Source organism: Thamnophis sirtalis, unplaced genomic scaffold (genome assembly GCF_051295495.1).
Source record: "Thamnophis sirtalis isolate CommonGarterSnake01/CBP01778 unplaced genomic scaffold, rThaSir2_p1.2 scaffold_2, whole genome shotgun sequence".
In the NCBI taxonomy this organism is placed as follows: Eukaryota; Metazoa; Chordata; class Lepidosauria; order Squamata; family Natricidae; genus Thamnophis; species Thamnophis sirtalis.
In genome coordinates, this window is record NW_028261382.1 from 128,824,823 (window position 1) to 128,842,117 (window position 17,295).

Sequence of the window (17,295 nt, forward strand, 5' to 3'; positions counted from 1 at the left end):
TGGAACCTCTTCTATAGAAGAGGTTAGAACTGTCAGGAACCCACCCCTGGGGCAAACCCTTGTCAACAAAGGTACCTCAAATGGGCTAAATTATAGAATGCCAGGAAGGAAGAAAGGAAGGAAGGAAGGAAGGAAGGAAGGAAGGAAGGAAGGAAGGAAGGAAGGAAGGAAGGAAAAAAAACAAGGAACAAGAAGGAAGGAAGCCCCGCACACCCTTCCTGGTCAACCCATTCCTCACGCACTTTCCCCAATCTGTGCCATTCCCCTTGCACACCTTCACCGATCTGTGCAGCAACTCTTGTTCATCCCATGCCCCCTCCCCAAGACATGCTGCCCCCTTGTACACCATCCATGACCTGCATAGCATTTTTCACAAACTCCCAGCATTCTCATGACCTCCTCAATCCAGTTGGCGTGTCTTCTACCCACCCACTTACAACTGTGCTTCAAAAATGTAACATATAGCAGAACCATCACAAACATTCTTTGATTTCATAATTTTATCAATTAATGTAATGTATACTCATCAGCAGATTTCATATTTTAGTTAAATTTATTTTATTTAAAAAAATTTATTATTATTATTATTATTATTATTATTATTATTATTATTATTATTATTTTATTTTGTTTTGTTTTGTTTAAATTAAATTCAAAATGGTCCAAAAATAGGGGGGAAATCTGTCTCAATGACATTAACATCTGTTTTACAGAATGTACTAACATTCACTTTTTTGATGTTCTTCTTATACTGTGAATTCAGGCAACATTGTATGTAAGGCATGACTTAAGGCATAAATGGCTATTTGAATCCACTTAATCATGTTTTTTAACATGAATTGTGGTTAAGCCAGGTATGGATCCAAAGAAAATCTGTTTTTGATCTTGTAATTGCAAGATTCTGCACAAATTCTCTCCCTACTCTACAGATCTTGATAGGTCCTAATAAAAATTCAATTAGGGAGTAAAAGAAACTGATCAACATGAGATTTATTCTCTTTATATTATTTTAATATTGAAAAGACCCATTTTAGATTTCAACCTAGTATGCATGATTAGTTATTTTGATTTGCCCTATGATATAATGAGCATTCATCTTTGTGTTGCCATTTGTCCTACTTGAGAAAAATGAGATAACACCAGTTTGGAAGACAAAGTAGATTTTTTTAAAGCATTGAATTGTGAAAAGAAGTAATTATGTTAATAGAAGATAATATTTGTAGCTTATGCTTGAGCTGTGAAGTCCTTGGTGTCCTCCAAGTTTGGATGTTTTCTTACAGACATTTAATTGTTCATCTAGGTAACATTTCAAGCACTGAAGATATTACTTAGTTTGTAGTGAAACATCTTCAAGAAAACAACCATGCTCAGAGTACATCAAGGATCCCACAATAATTTTATTCTCCCAGTACACCAGTGGTTGGTTGCCGATGGTATTCCCTGATACGCGCATACAGGTGCCTGCCAGAAGTAGCAGCCACGTACTGGAACAGTGCTTTGGAGGGCCCGCCCGACTGCCCTTGTTCCTTACCTGTATTTGAAGGAAATGGGCCATCTGTGCATGCATGCAACCATTTTCCAAAAAAAAAAAAAAAAAAACCCAAACCCCTCCTAATGATTCCAGTATATATACATATCTCACAAAACAAATGTATTCTATTTGATTGTCACTGTAACACTCATAAAAATATTTTCTCGTGTTAAATCACTACTATAGGATAAACTGAATTTTACTTTCTGCATATGACCAGTAGAGGTCTCCCCAACACTGTGACATAACCCCACAAAACCATTCAGGTGGAAGTAATGAGGAACAATTTCAAAATCTGAGTTGTTTCAAATCAAGAAGCAACTTGCTTTGATTTTCTATATATTTCTGCATTTCCTTATAATGTATTCATTCCCCCTCCCCCCCCCCCCCATATCACATTGTTTTCTGTCTGGGGAAAATGGTGTTGGCAAAGAGCAGGTGACAAAATGATCTCTGAGTAATCGGTACTTCCCACACAAATATATGTGATTTGAATCAGGAGAAGCAAATGGAAAATGAGGAATTTTTTTAAAGCATGTGCCCACAGGACTTACTCATTCATCTTAGCTGAAAAAAATGCTTATGCTAATTTCTTCTCGAAAGAAAGCAGACTATGAATTGTTCTAAAAAGTCAATAAAATAAGCAACTTCCTTGTTGAACAAGGTTACACCATGTGTTGGCGTAGGCTGCTTTAACAGTTTTTCTTAGCATGTTTTCAGTCAAAATAAGGGAGAGAAGACCTTGCTAAACAAAGATCTTGCTGATTGCACCAATATTTTTCTAAGCTCTGCAAAACATTAATATGCAAACTCAACCCCTGACATCTGACAGGATAATGAAAACGCTTCAGGCAGCACCTTAAGGAGGAAAAGCAGGTGGGTATAACAACATAGTTTAACTATATTATTAAAATTTGCAGTGGATAATTAAAAAACATGTTGGGTTGAGATGTTCTGCAGGCTTTCAAAGTAGCCACTGCAATATGAAACCTACTTGCTGACTGGCCCACCCTTTCACTTATTCCAAAGGCATTCAGCACTGCCAATAAACTATTAGACATGGTGGAAAAGAGAATAGGACAAAACCAGAAAGAAAGAAAGCAAAAAGATTTTAGCTGTTTGCTGTATGAAATTCTGGACATGGTTGACTCATCCTTCCATCCTTCTGAAGTCGGTAAAATGAGGACCCAGATGGTGGGGGGCAGTATGCTGACTCTGTAAAACCACTTAGAGAGGGCTGTAAAGCACCGCAAAGCAGTATATAAGTGCTATTGCTATAAATTTGCAGGACACAGTTTTCAGAAAACATTTTTTAATAAAATCAAATGCAATTAAATATAATTTAATTATTATATATGGTGGCTTTCAGGAACTATTGGATTTCTGCCCCATCATATACAGGTAGTCCTCGACTTGCAACCATTCACAGTGACTATTTGAAGTTACAATGGTAGTGAAAAAACAACTTGCAACTGATCCTTGCACATGCAACTATCATAGCATTAGCCTGATTGTGTGATCAAAATTCAGGCGTTCAGCAACCAACATGCCTTTACGATGGTTGTAACATCCTGAAGTCATGTGATCACTAGTTGTAATCAAGCAAAATCAATGGGGGAGGGAAGCCAGATTCACTTAACAACTGCATGGCTTGCAAAGCAACCATGGCAAAAATAAAAGGTCACAATATTGGGCATGATTCACTTAACACATTGCTTAGTAGTAGAAATTCTGGTCCCAATTGTGGTTGTAAGTTGAGGACTACCTGTTTGCCAAAATACTGCAAATGACAACCTTCATCAAGAGCCATCCAGCACTGTACTGATGCTACTAATCCTGGATTGTGCTAACCAGAAAAGGCTTACCTGCCCAGGTGAGCTTTTCTGAACTCCAGTATTCACTCGTTGACTTTTAGCCCTTTCTTGGTTTGTTCTCCATTTCTAACTTCTTCTACAGTTCTGTCTTCCTACTTCTCACTGTCAGGTAGGCTGAGAATATTTCATCCAACTTATTTTCTGATGCTTTGCAATAGATCAATAGATGTAGTAGTCCTGCTTAACCAATCCATCAACTGTGAGCGGATGAACAATTATTATCTTATTCTCTTGCATGGTTAGGAATTATAATAATTGAAATCCAATACATCTGGAGGAGCTCTAGGCTGTTGAAGGGTCTCTAAAATATTGTGTCCTGGAGTCATTAGTTGAGCTCGGAAATGTAAACACTATCCATGTTTATATTCTCAGGAGTGTGATAGTAATTTGGAGGCCTCTGTTGTGATATTTTTAGTGATGTGGAGAACAGTTAATACTGATGTGCTCTCCACCCCATACCATCCCACCCCAACTTTTTAGGCTTTACATAAATAAAAGACCATTTGTAAAGTTGAACTCACATACTCTAAATTGTAGCACCATTGTGACTATGGGACTTTAAAGATTTATTTATTTTGTCCAAATGTAAAAATAAACACTGCTTTGGGAATAAGTACTATTTTGCTTTAGAAAAGAGTAATATCCACAAATGGAATAAACTGAGCATCTGGAAACATATACATACCTATCCATCTGCTTGATAATTCTAAAATATTTTTGAAAAGAAAAAAATGATTCAATGAAGAGTATCCTCAAACTCATTAATGCTTGGCATTACAGTGTCGCCTCAGGTTGTCACGCTAAGATCTAGTTGCATTACCCTGTTTCCCCCCCAAATAAGACCTCCCTGGATAATAAGCCCAATTTCACTTTGAGCGCAGGGACTAAAATAAGCCCTTCCCTGAAAATAAGCCCTCCCTGAAAATATTGCAACACAGCAGCAACCATGAGGTGACCACTCCCGCCGCCTCCTGCACCTCAAAAATAATAAGACCTTCCCGAAAATAAGGCCAAGTGCTTATTTCGGGGATCAAAAGAAAATAAGACCCTATCTTATTTTCGGGAGGAAACGGTACTATCTGGAATATTACAGAACCTTTCATGTGGTGGTATCTTGAAAGAGCCAACAACCTCTCTGGCATCTTTAGCAGTCATCTTAGACACTACAGAATCCAGACTTTTCACAAAATGACCAAAACAGGCTTGTATCATCTCAGTTTAAGCTCTGCCACTTTTATATGTTATGATGTATGTACAAATTGGCATAATGTCTTTTCTTGCCCCCCCCCCTTAACTCCACCGTTGCAGATGCTTCTAAAGCAAAAGTTATCTAACCCTCTGAGAAAGTAACCACAACAAGAACAATTTAGAATTGGCAGTTTTTTCCCTAAGATGCTCTTTAGAATCTCTCATTTGAAAATGTATCAAAGTAGGGGAGAAGTATAAAAGAAGATTTTTTGGATAGTGTTAGCCATATAATTCAAGCAAATAAATCACCTATATCCCATGAGGATACTCTTTTAAAGCACACTCCCAGAAGAATATAATTGAGAGTATTTTTAGCAGCTTTAAACTATTCTTGTTAAACTGTGCCCAAGGATTGCCTGTTAAGCATTTTTTCAGCTGTGATTGTTTATGCAAGAAAGTATATTTAATAATGGATCCTTAGTGAATCATCATGCAAACATTCTGCAAAATATATACCAGTGGCAAATGCTGTATATTTAATGGTTGAAAATGGTAGGAAGCAACGTAAGGTTTCTTTTAAAAAGTCTCATCTAGATTTTATGTTTACTTATTCATGTTATTAACATCCACCTTCCAGCTTAGAAAATAACATTAAAAATGTTTTATATATACTAATAAACTATAGAAAGAAGACTTGTACGTTTTAATGTGCACATGTATACATGTACAAACAGATATCCACAAGCAGATTAACTTATAATTCAAGAACTTTCTAAGGTAGGTTCAAAATATTCCATGTAGTCAAAAGTTTTGTAATTAAGGTACAACACATATATGTTTAAGTTGAATTCTCCCATAATATACCTGGCTGGTTGGTTTATTAATTGATTCAATTTATAAGCTGCCTTTTCACCAACAAATGATGTTCCCTCATGGAATTTTTTCCCACCAAAGTTAACTCATCTTCCAAGTTGAAAGGGCATAAGCAAAATTAATATTTCAGAACGTTGACTTGAATGGAAGTACAAATGCTTACCCAGGCCTGCAAGTGAGCTGCTATAATTTGCTTGCATTCCTGATTGCTTGCTTAGCTGTGATAGCGAACCTATGCCACATGTGTCAGAAGTGGTACCCGGACCCATCTCTCCGGGCATGCCAGCCAGCACCTGTTGCTCTTCTGGGTTCTGGCCAGCTGGTCTTCACATGCGCGGGAGTGCCGAAAACTGGAAGTGCAGCTCCCTGGTACACATGCATTCGTTGGGAAGCTGGTCTTCTGGTTTCTGTTGCACACATGTACGCTGGCCAGCTGGTCTTTGCACGCACATGTGTGCCAGAAGACCAGGCACCAGAAACCGGACACTCAGTACACAACAGAAATCTTCTGATTTCTGGTAGTCTCCTGTGGCGGCACCCATTTTGGCATTCACGAACATTGGGCTATAGGTTCAATAAAAGAGAAGTAGCTATAAATCAATGTTGAAATAAGGTTGATCAGAGGCATCACTTAATGGGACATAATGTTGTTAATTTACAAGGCACACATAAAAATGTCTAGTTTACTTTCATGCACATGTACACTTGTCCACACAAACAAGAGAAGTAAGCATATTGCTCTGGTTGACCGCAATTGCAAAGCAAGCAATCAGGAATGCAAGCAAATTATAGCAAAACAATTAAAGGAAGCGAAGGTTATCTAGCTATTTTGCTTACTGTGTACAAACTTAGAAAAGATATGGTCTTTGGGGAGCTGTTTTGTTGACAGAAACAAATAACCAGCAAATGAATGAACAGCACCTGGAAAATGAAATTACTTGCTCTGTTTATGAACTGCCCATTAGAATTTAACACTGCTGGCTTCACGGACAAGTCAATGTAGTTTTCTTGTCTGTGTTCCCCAATCTGTTTGCCACTGTTTTTCTAGAATATTTTTCAAATCAGAAGTTACAAATTTTTATTTTATGCAATCTCAACAATCCACCAAACATATTGATCATCTTCTGTTACAGAATATCTGCTTGAAACTAATGCTGGGATGGGCAACCATAGTTCACCTATTAATTTTTTTGCAGAGCCAATGCCACACAGGGCTTAAAGCTTCAAAGTATCAAACTGGCGGTCCGTGGGCCGGATGTGTCATGCACAGGCCATGCCTACCCCAGTTCTGTGAAGGAGAAAAATGTCCTGATACATCATGTAATGGCAACATGACGCAGTGAGTTTGACACCCGTGGCCTATACTATAAACTTCTTGCCTGTGTATCCAAGGACGTGACAGAATGAAGCCCTACATATGATCTTCCTTCATTCTCTCCAACAACCATCCATTGCTCCAGCAAATCTGGAGAGTGGTATTCTCATTTGTTGGAAGGCAATACAGCTTGCCAGGTAATTCAGATCCTAATAAAGAAGGTTGAAGTGACTAGGGAAGAAGATCAGCATGCAAGCCCCATCCTATCCAATGAAGGCAAGAGGAGAATTGAGTTGTGCTTAGATTGCGACACGTGTATTTATATGTTTCTTAGCATAAAAAAGTGAGAAATTTGGCCCATGGTTTATGGTGTTTGTAGGTGAAATTGTGTTCTACAAAAAGATCACTGTGGTCTATAATGCTGAGGTTGGGAAGGTCCTGTGAAGCTCCTGAGGCTTAAAATTGGCTTCCCTAGGCTAACCAAGGGGACACAGTTCAATCCAAACTCTCAGGTATAAATAAATCTTTAATGTCCATTTTAGTGATTTGTACCTTCTACTTGGTAGAAGGCTGAGCACCAAAGAATTGAGGTCTTTGAACTATGGTGATGGAGAAGACTCCTGCAAGTCCCTTAGACTGCAAGACGATCAAACTGCTCAGTCCTAGAGGAAACCAACACTGACTGCTATTTAGAAGGCCAAATCCTGAAAATGAAACTCAAATACTTTGGCCACCTAATGAGAAGGAAGGATTCACTGAAGAAGAGCCTAATGCTGGGAAAGATTGAGGGCAAAAGAAGAACGGGACAATAGAGAATGAGGTGGCTGGATGGAGTCACCAAAGCAGTAGGCATGAGCTTAAATGGACACCAGAGAATGGTAGAGGACAGGAAGGCCTGGAGGAATGTTGTCCATGGGGTCGTGACTTTGCAATTAACAACAACAACACCTTTTACCTGAGCCACATGTGTTTATTTATAGGGGGAATTTTCTTCTTCTATGCTACATTATATAAAACAGGACTAGAAAAATCCATCTTGCTGCAGATTGACATTCAGTTAATACTGAATTTGACAGATTACTTCATTGCTTTCTTTTAATTATTTGTGGATAATTATGCTTCAGTTTGTATATTGCAAACAAAAGGGGGGAAATGTTTCTTTCCGACTTTTTTTAACTTTTGTGCCGTTGACCACCTGTCCAGCAGCATGATATGAAGATGCTGTTCAACACTGTCACTTAGGTAGCAATTTTATCTTGGTATAAAGATTATTCTCACAGAAAAACATTTCCAATGAAGCAATCCCTTTTTCTTATTTGCAATCCCTTGGTACTACCACTTGCTGTTACTTGCCTCTCAAGGTCTCCTGTGAGGTATCCTTGGCAGATTGTAATATGCTAACTCAAGCAGAGAAGAAGCAGAATGATTTCTTGCTGTGAATCATAGGGAAAATGACAGCTGTGTTTGGCAATGCTAATCAACCAGTCTGTGGATAGGAGTGCTAATTTTTAATCTTGATTCTGTCTGCAGGGGTGGTATTCACTTCCCTTCCCTTACCGGTTCGCAAATTCGCTGTGTCCACCATGTCCTTGCTTGCGATCAACCTTCCGCACATGTGCTTTGGGTAAAAGAAGGGCCTAAATGGGATGCCGTAGAGCCAGGGTGGATGGGTGGGTGAGGCATCCCATGATTTCCTCTACCGGTTCAGGTGAACCGGGCCAAACCACCTACAGTATGTCTGTCTTGCAGCATGTAGACTCTAGATCAGAGGTGTCCAATCTTGGCAACTTGTGGACTTCAACTCCCAGGGTACCCCAATTAGTCATTCTGGAAATTGAAGTCCACAAGTCTTAAAGTTGCCAAGCTTGGACATCTCTGCTCTAGACAGAGAATACATCCTGCATATTCCCTTTTCAGAAGACTGAAGAAAACATACTTGCCCAGAGTCAATCTTCTGACAAAAAAATGTGGCCCTCCTTTAATTACATAACCTCTATTTTATAAACTTGCAAAGTTACAAAAGTTAGTGGAACTCTTATGACAGGTACAGCTATAATTACCATGCTTTCAGGTATTTTTTCACCTGAAAAGGGAAGAAATAATTTAATAAATTTAATGTGTCTATATTATTGCTAGAAGGTGCTAACAACAACCACAAGAGCTTCCCACCCACCACACACACACACACACACACACACACACACACACACACACACACACACACCAAACCTTTTTAGAAGGAGGTTCAGAAGCAGATATAAAAGAAAACTGATATTCTGGTGTTAAAAATATACAGTAATGTCAGTGCACCTTAGCTACTGCTACAAGTAATATTCTGAGATAATCTCTGTTAACAGTGTGGACTCAAATAAGAAGGTCAGAACTCTCTTAAAGACATAGATATCCCATCTCCTCTTTCTTTTTTCATGGTGCCCTTGCAACATCACCTTACACAGCAATATTTATTTATTTATAAAAGTTTTTGGCGGCCCACCATAAGGTGATTCTAAAAATAAATATAGGTAAATATAGGTGGGTGCATTAACTTGATATTTCATGTTCCATACTTTAAAGGCTACAGCCATACAGCATAATAGATGCCAAAGATTGTCTCTAGGGTGGTTTATTTATGTAATCTATGATAGATGTGACCTTCATTTGTTGAATAAGATTTAGACATGGGCAAACAGCTGAGCAATTTGGCAATGCCCTCACTTCCTATTTTTAGGAAAGATTTCCCAGCATTGTGCAGATCAAATGATTTCAGGCTGTTTGTTATATTTTCCCATGAAGTAGATCTTTATAGTGAAAAACTCTTTATTTAATTTACATTAAGGTCTCTACTGGACAAAATTGTTACAAATTCATATTTTTATCTATTGTATTTAAACTTCTTTAAACATGTTGATAAATGACATTGCATTTAGCAGCACTTACTCCCTCAAAATACATGTAGAAAATGCAGTGCTTAATGTTTTTTTCCATGGCATATTTCTCACGGCAGTTTATTGCACAGTTCCAAATTATTCAACTTCCAGTGTTCCAATGGCGAGTTTCCCTACATGAGTAGCCAAATTGTCCTCTCCTGCATAGAAGTGGCTAGAATCAGCAGACTTGGACAACTGTAGGGAACGTGAAGTTAAAGATGTCAGATTCCAATTCTCCGAATTCCCCAGGCAAGCTGGGGGATTTCTGAAAATCAAGGGTTATCCATCTGGAGAAGCCTCAGGTTGAGGAAGGCCTGCAGAAAAGAAAAATGAAAAATGCATCCCACCTTTTTATTGTGTTTTTTTTTTAGAACACCGGCAGTGATGTTTGGGGAATGAGCAGATGCAATACAGAAAAGAGCGAATGACGGCAGTAACGGAGATTTCAGCAAACAAAACCATTTCCCATTGAGAGGCTTTGAGAATTAGGATTCTGGCAAAAAAAAAAAGTGTTCCAATGAAGTTACTACTGACAGGGCACATTTAAGGCTCTGCTTTAAAGCAATTCTTGTTTAAATCTTAAGAGAGAAGCCTCTCTGCAGACCAGTATGTACCTCCTGACGTTTCAGCACATTTCTAAGCAGAAACACTTGTTTGGTGGTGGTTGTTTTCATTGTAAATTAAAGCAGAAGTCAAAGAAGTATTAATATGACATACAGGCTGATAATTTTATATTAGACCTCCGTTCTCACCCAGATCTTCTGCTTCATTGTCATAAGCAATGGGACCAGTCAGAAGTAGGAAACAGCTACAAGAAGGGAGTCAGCTACACAGTACGTTAGGTCTGATATAGTCATCCAATAAGCATTCATTCATTCATTCATTCATTCATTCATTCCATTTATCTATTAGTGGAATTCTTGGTACTACCTTTTCCATTCCTAGAACAATATTGGCATTGAACAAGAATATCAAAGACAGGAGGAGCATCTACTAATAATCTAAACTATACCAAAAAGATATTTCTACCATTGCTTCATATAATGTCTATAAGCACTTAACTGTATGTAGAAATTCTCTCATACATGCTTTGTGTTATGAATCAATAATTGCTCAGTAGCCAAGGTTATTGTGACGCATCAGCAATGCCCAGGAGAATCAAAATCCCAGCACTGAACTTGACAAGAAATATGTCGGCTAGGTAACCTCTGAATAATAAATGGCACCAAACAGTATCTAATTATATTCATTATTTATTTGTATCATAAAAACTTCACAATATTTTTATAAGAAGCAATTTGATATTGTACAACTTTCAGTTTACTGTATTTATCACTTCATTAAATGTCTACATCATATTGCCCATCAAAGTAAGTATAAAATCTTTCTTGAGCTGAATTCAATTCCTGGTGTCCATATAGTTATATGCTATACACCAACATTCAAATTACATGCAGAACCAGGGGTGGGATAGCTCCGACTATTAGCTGGGAGCGAACTGGTTCACTCCGACTTTGAAGTGGGCCTGCCTGCCCGCCCTCCCCTGCACTATACTCATCTATATTTCCTTTTCCAAAGCCCAGCTGATTGGCATGGCAGAGTGGATTGCCACGCCTCAGCTGTTTTCCTCACCAGCAGTAATGTGGAAGGCAGGTTTTCTGTAACCTTTGCACACATGTGCAGAGCATGCCAGGTGCATGCGCAAGCAAAACAAGCGCTCAACGAACCAGTTGTTAGACCAGTAGGATCCCACCCCTGTGCAAGATTACATATTTTGATACTTGTGTTCTTCTATCCATACTTACCCTGTATTTGCAAACAAAATTAAGCATTGCAGTAAATGCCAGCAACATCTTGTGACTACCTTTCAAAGATATTAGAACTTGTGTAAGGACTGCATACTTAGAATTTCTCCAAGCCTGAAAAATTAAAGTTAGTTGAAGAATATTAAGGAATAAAGTTGGTTGAAGAATATTGAAGAATTGAGGGAGTTTTCAATAGTAAATATTTGGGTCTACTAGACTTTGTAAATCAGCAATCTGAGAGAAGTACTGCTGTACACATCTCATTAAGTTCTTTCAAAAGCTTTGGCTTCTTCTCTTACTTCCTAACTAAAGTAACAATGAAGTTTATGAAAGAAACAAACAAGCACAAATATAATTTTGTCCCAAGAGTTCATATTTTCTTTCTATAGGCACAAGAAGAAACGAGGGAGCTAATGGCTGACACAAGTGAGTTAATTTAACTAGCAATTAACTGAATAGGTATTACATGTATCTACGCAATTGCTCTACATAATGCCATATTTATTGTCATTAGCCACCATTATCATCATCAATGATAATGTCCTAAGCCATATTTGGACTTAAATTTCATTTGGTAGGCTAATTAACAGTCAGCCCAACAAAGTTATGGTCTTCCATTCCCTGCCAAGTTAATAATTATTATTCGTGGCACGACAAAACCGCGCTCGTCAAAATCGCGGTGATAAAATCGTGGCGCTAAAGCCGCGACGTCATCACCGCCGCGACAACAGTGCGGCAACAGAAGGGCGCTTTAAAACGGCGCTGCGGCAGAAAGCCGATTTCAATTAAGGTAAGGGTTAGGATTAGGTTTAGGGGTTTGTTTTAGGGTTAGGTTTAGGGTTAGGTTTAGGGTTAGGGTTAGGTTTAGGGTTAGGTTTAGGGTTATGTTTAGGGTACTGAGTGCTTGGGAATGCGCGGATTTGCCCTCCGCGATTATGTCATCGTGGTAGGGTCGCGTTTTTCCTTAGCGCTTAGAACGGCGCGAATTGGTCTTCGCGCTTATGTCTCCGCGGATAAGGGCTTCGCTGATTTGTGGTGGAACCCATCTGACTTGTTACTTTTAATTATTGGAAGTCACCTCTTTTTCAAATAGATATGAACCTCTACTGGTATAAATCTTTTATACATCTTTACATTCTTTATTATCATTCTACAGAGTGCAATATTCACCTCCATTCTTATTTTTCTTTCCAAGAATAAACTAAAGCAGGCGAAAGCAAAAAAACACCACAATTCACAGCTATCATGGATCCTTGCTGTTGTTCCTGTTGGTTGGAAGTGGTAAGAATTGCACTAAAAATATCCAAAGGCATATGGATTGGATTGACTTTGTTGAAGCAGATTCACTAAAACAAAACAAATAGAAATAAATATTATGTAAACCATATTGTGGAATTGGCTCAAAATGCTTTATTTTTTAAAAGTGAAGACAAGAAGCACTTACTATTCATTCTATGCCCTGGAATGGTATTGCTATTTAAATCTTCTCATCATTGCCAAGAAGACAGTACTCTCATCACTTGTGTGTGTGTGTATTGAGTCAATACTGACTCATGGCAACTGCCTGGACTGCTCCCTGTGGTCTTCTTGGCAAGATTTTAGAAGTGGCTTGCCATTGTCTACTTTCCTGAGAAAAAGTAACTGGCCCAAGATCACACAGCTGGCTTTGTACCTAAGGTGGAGATTAGAACTCACAAGCTCTTGTCTTCTAGGTTGATGCCTGGATTATTATATATAGTTCTTTAGCCAGCAAAGAACAGCTGGAGGAACATCTAGCCAGAGCATCTGCCCTTTCAATATCTTTCACCTGAATTCTTTTTCTCCCTCTGCTGATTGATGGGATTAATCCTCCCAATTTAAGCTTTGTCATGGAAGAAAATTAGGAAGCATATATTAAACAAAAATAAATAAATGTTAAAAGACTGTCAGCCATTATTTAAAAATCTTCCCCAGTTTTCATTTGCTAGCTGAGAATGCTGGATTGTTTTAGAGAAAAATAGATTGAGCCAGATTCCAAGTTACCCTTCTGTAATGGAAGATCTCTTTCCATTTGCAGAAAGGACTGCAGTCTAGTGGCTCCAGGTGACTTTTGCTAGTACCTGTTCCCCAGCAACCTCCTTTCAAGTTGTTCCAGAAGGTAATCCAATCCTCCAGAACAGATTTATAGGGAAACATAAATAGAAGACAGTATTAATGAAATCCTCCCCAATGCATACTTCACTTCCAAGAAGAGTATCTCTTGGAAGTGAGTAGAGCTCTATTCATGGCAAATCTGGAACCAACTCATTATAATGACTTTTGTCCATAATACTTTACGGTTGTTAGCTTGTTTTTAAATCTGTTGAAGAGGGGAGGGGGGAGAATCCTGGAGGGACTGAGAGTATTAAATTAATTCTTTCTCTATATACAGCCACTGAATAAAGGCTGTATTTCATGGGAGCCACTGAGCTCCTATGAAACAGAGGATGGCTTTAACCTTATTAAGTTACTGGATGAAGCATTATTGTGAACATTTGTTGCCAAGGTTAATGAAAGCCAATGGAAAAATCTGTTATTTTAGTTGTATAAATGAGACACGGGTAATGGAAAGTTGTTCTGTGGAGCCATTTTATGTCCCATTGTAATTTTTTTAAATTGTATCTCCTTATCGTATTTTTCTTCCTTTTCTGCTTTTTTTTTGGCAGAAATGAGCTGATGGTATAACTATTTGATAAAAGCATTTATTTTATAGCCTGTACAATATGCTGTGAGAGATTCAGAAACCTATATTTATCTCTAACTTCCTCAGTTTCAAGAACAGTAACTTCCTCATTTTGCTAAATCCCATGCCTAAAAGCTTTTTACTATCTTTCTTACAGTTATGATTAATAATGCTGGTGTTTTTTTTCTTCCAATAAAAATCAGGAAAGTATTCTAAACTTCATAAGGAAGAGGAATAACAAAAACAGAATCACAAGGACACTTATATAAATCAGTTTCAATATAAATAATGTGCCTGAGAATTATAGGCAGAGATAGAGATTTGTGAAAAGATATGACTTCAAGACTTAAGTTGCAAAAATATGGATGATCATGTTGTTAGTTATGAAGTCGTGTCTGATCCATTGTGACCCCAAGGACAATGTTCCTCCAGGCTTTCCTGTCCTCTACCATCCCTCAGAGTCCATTTTAGCTCATGTCTACTGCTTCACTGACTCCATCCAGCCACCTCATTTTCTGTCGTCCCCTTTTTCTTTTGCTGTCAATCTTTCCCAGCGTTAGGGTTTTCTCCAGTGAATCCTTCCTTCTCATTAGGTGGCCAAAGTATTTGAATTTCATCTTCAGGATCTGGCCTTCTAAAGAGCAGTCAGGGTTGATGATCTCTAGGACTGACTGGTTTGATCGCCTTGCAATCCAAGGGACTCATAGGAGTCTTCTCCAGCACCATAGTCCAAAGGCCTCAATTTTTTGGCGCTCAGCTTTTTTTATTGTCCAACCTTCACAGCCTTCACTAGACGGCTCCAAAGAATTGTACTTATGACTTTGCTGCCATGTGGTGTTCATCCCTGACTTTGCAGTTAAGCTCTAACACCTCCATCAAAAAAGAAGATAATAACATGGGGTGGGGGAGACAGGAAAGAAGGAAAATTGAGGTGTTCCTGAATAATGCTATTTTCTTCTTTACAGCTTTGATCCTTCTTTAGATTGACTTCTGCAGATAGACATCTAGGGAAGAGGAAACATTCCTTTCTTTGTCTTGAGCTGAAGTTGGAAGCCATTCTCTAAAATTATCTTCATTGTGAAGGAATACTTTTGGAAGCAAATACTTTCTGGGGGCTATTTGCTTGATTTTTTCCCCTAAACCAAGGGTGAAAAACATGATACTTGAACTCACATTTCCATATATTCCCTTTTTCCAAAGGTTTAAGGAACCTGGGCAATTAGAGGTGGAAACAAAGCAGTATTGCTCTCAGGAGTTTCATCTTTAGGGCTGTGATCCATCACAAGACACCCTCCAGGAGCCCCCCACCCCCCAGGAAGAGCCATTGTAGTTCTATCATTAGCGGAAAAAGACAGTCATCTTAGACAGCAGGTCTCTAAAATTTGTACTGAGAAGTAAAATAATTCATTCTGGTTATTGCTAAGGATCATTGATCTTTGACTTCAATGTAACAATTTCAGTGTTTGCAAAGTGTAGGCAGATGCGGACTTTATATTAACCTGTATACATTTTACCTAAATTATTATTTCCCAGAGCAAATTAACTTCATATACCAGCATAATATAAGGCATTTCTAGAATGCTTCTATGTCTCAAATATTTTCTATGCAGCCACAAGATGGTGCAGTTTGGCTAATTATGTCTAATTTGTTTCAAACAGAGCTTCAAAACAACTGAAAGCATTATTATATATTCTCAGATACATTTTTTGTTCGCTTTACTTTCTAGATGTAGAGTTCTAACTTCTGCCTAATGTAAGGAGATCATTGTGGAGCTCCCATCCTGCAGCTTGCCTAGTTTAAAAAAGTGACTTTAAAAACTCTCAATAATTTTTAATTTCAAAGAAAGACTTTGTGATACTCTCCCACAAGTGATACATATAAGTTTAGACAATTGAGATAAAAGCAGATTCTAAATTTGCTTTGTCTCCTTTCCCAGTTATTTTCTTCTATTTTCTAATATCTTAACAGTTCTAGAAGTAATCAAATTCTTGTCTATTTGCAATATTTCTTGGATTGCAGCTCAATCAAAGTAGTGAATGTAGTCCAGAAATAAAGCATAAAATTGTACCGGTTCGCACAGCAATGATGAGCATGAATTGAGTATGGAAAAATAAGGCCATCAGCCAGGCAACTAGTTGTAGATTATCCCCACTCTCCTGTATCCCATAGCTACCTATGGTTGTGAAAGATGGACCACAAAAAAACTAGATCAGAGGAAAATGGACTCATTTGAGATGTGGTGCTGGAGAAGACTTCTGGCATTCCTTGGACAGTAAAGGTGACAAACAAACGGTACTGGGGTATGTAAATAGAATACAATAACAGAGTTGGAAGGACCTTGGTGGTCTTCTAGTCCAACCCCTTGCCTAGACAGGAAACCCTACACCACTTCAAACAAATGGTTATCCAACATCTTCTTAAAACTTCCAGTATTGGAGCATTTACAACTTCTGGAGGCAAGTCATTCCACTGATTAATTGTTCTAACTGTCAGGAAATCTCCTTAGTTCTAAGTTGCTTCTTTCCTTGATTAGTTTCCACCCACTGCTTCTTGTTCTACTGTCAGATGCTTTGGAGAATAGCTTGACTTGATAAAAACAGACAATATTCCTGGAAGGCAAATATCTTAAAAGTTCACCTTAATTAGCCTTACTCACCCACCAGAACCCTTTGGCCTCTGCCTTCCAGCAATTTACCTCCTTGCAACAAATGGGGAAAATGGGGTTTGTGGAGGCTGCAATAGGCTGTAGTACAATGGTGGGTTTCGGATCCCATTGCAACCAGTATGGTTGCAACAGGGCCCGGCATCCTCCACATGAACACATGCAGCATGCATGTACATGCAGTGCGTGCACAGGTCTTACCATCCAGTGACGTCTCCGTAACGCTCCAGATGCTTGGTGGAGCATCAAGCAGGGGCTGTAGGCACCATGCGCGTAAGTGCCAAAGACTTTAAAGACTTTAAAGACAGGTAAGGAGTGTGGGTGGGCGGGTGGACCCACCGTAGCACCGTACCGGAATGGTTCCCCTGCGCTCCGGGCAGGCTCTGGTATGCCCATACCAGGGCATACCACTTGCAAC